General features: G+C 57.0%; 1 pseudogene; it reads right to left on the minus strand.

Annotated features, from left to right (window-relative positions):
- Positions 1-510: 510 nt before the first annotated feature.
- LOC123446211 lies at positions 511-1,811 on the minus strand (annotated as a pseudogene).
- Between the last annotated feature and the right edge of the window lie 289 nt (positions 1,812-2,100).

The following is a 2,100-nucleotide window of genomic DNA, read 5'->3' on the forward strand; positions in this document are numbered from 1 at the left end:
TGGGGGAGCACATGAAAGCGGACAGGTAGTGGCTCGTGGATTTCTTGAGAGGGCAAGGGGTTCTGACAGGGATGGACATTGCACAAAGGTTTGTCCTGTGGCGCGTTCAGTACAGATACGACGGCCACATTGGGTGAGTCTGCAGGAAGCACATCAACGCGAGAGGGGATGAGGTGTTCGAGCTGCGGCTCTGAACCATCCACTCCGGCGTGCCCAACGGCCGACGACCATAGGTGCCTCCCTCTCATGTCACTCTCCAACTGATAGCTTGATAGGTGACAGTTGAGAATAGTGGAATTGTGTGGTGCATAAGTATGCTTTGTTCCGTCCTTATCATTCTGTTGTGTCAAATTATGCGTATTCATGCGTCCTTGCGGATTGATTTATTTGCTGCATTGCATTGACCATAACTTTGTGGATTCATGATCATGATAATAGTGAAGGGTGTGATTTGCCTATGAGTATATTCAGAGTGACATGATTTTATATAGGCCAGGCATTTGATTCCTTGGAGAAAACACACACACACAATGTTACAATGGGACTCAGGACGAGCGGTTGCGTCGCTTAATGGACACAAGAGAGGCCGAATTCATGGCTTCCTCTACCAATCCAGACGATGATCGCTGCTAGCTACATACATGGCGGGCGTTGTCCGATGCTCCGGCGAGCTCAGTGCTCAGAAGACCGGGCAGCCCTTGACGACGATGTCGGGCGCGGTGGGGCAGGTGGCGGGCGGGCAGTGGTCGACCTCGGTGCCCCACCACTTGAGGTCATGGTGCGTGTTCTGGAGCACGAAGAAGATGAGCACCCCCATAAAGGCGGTGCCGGCGTCGAGCGCCGCCAACAGCACGTAGTTGTACTTCTACCACCACCTCTTGCGGTACCTGAAGACGAAGAAGTTGAAGACGGTGCCAGTGACGAGCCAGCTGGCGATGTTGGTGGGCGTGGCCGGCGGCATCCCGACGAAGCCGTAGGAGATGACGGGTACGTTGACGAGCGCGATGCACTTCTTCTCCGGGAAGGCCCGGCTCAGCAGCCACACCGGCACCGGCAGCACGGTCCCCACGACGAACAGCCACACAACAGGTGACCACGAAGGCGAGCGCGAAGGCGAAGAGCATCCCCCACCATGGCAGCTGCACCTGCTCCTTCCACACGAAGCACATGAGCAGCAACACGTGGATGCTCCCGGCCAGCAGCACTAGGAACCACCACTGCAGCACCTGCTTGTACCTCTGCATGAGCCTGGCATGCACGTCGAGCTTGGCCGCGGCGTCGATGGCCCTCCGGCTCTGCCGCCACATGTCGGCGCCGTGGAAGAGCAGCACGTGCACGATGGTGGCGGAGAAGTGGAGGAACCCGGAGCCGATGGGGATGGCGAAGAGCGGGCTGAGGTAGAGCTTTCCGTAGCTGACGTAGGCGGCGATGTTGAGGTCGATGTTGCTGGTGAGCACCTTGGTGTTGTCGTACTTCTGGCCCGTGGAGGTGAAGAGCTTGTTGGAGAAGATGGGGAACCGGCGGGCATCGAAGGTGTTGAATCGCCAGTAGCAGAGCGGCACGATGACGTAGATGAACATGCCGAAGCCGACGACCATGGTACGCCAAGATGCCTGCCGAGTCCAGCATGAAGGCGCTGACGCCGAGCCCGTGGTAGCCGGACCGACCTGCTGCGCCATGATGCCGCGCGGCCACACCCAGCACGCCCACTAGAAGAAGGTCAGCATCGGTAGTAGGTAGCCCGGGAGCGCGTAGTAGGCGAAGCTCACGAAGAAGAAGATGAGGAAGAAGCGCATCCTGGCCCTTGGACGGCTTCCCGCCCTCCTTCGTCCTATGGAGCGCCCTGCATTCGATGCAAAGTTGTAGGGAACCCAAAATTTTCCTTGTGTTGCAAGATTAGCATTCGCAGAATGAACGTGGTTACTAGGGAGACCTAGGCGAGATTGAAAGGCCACCACATCTCGGCAGGGTCAAACACGAACCTCCTCAGCATGCCAGCCCAGCCATAGCCCAGAATCTTCATGCAGTTTTGGACGAGTCGGTACACGTTTTCCAGTGTTTGCTTGAAGTACTACCACTAAAAGGTTCGGCGTATCACCA

This window comes from Hordeum vulgare, chromosome 4H, assembly GCF_904849725.1.
Source record: "Hordeum vulgare subsp. vulgare chromosome 4H, MorexV3_pseudomolecules_assembly, whole genome shotgun sequence".
NCBI lineage: Eukaryota > Viridiplantae > Streptophyta > Magnoliopsida > Poales > Poaceae > Hordeum > Hordeum vulgare.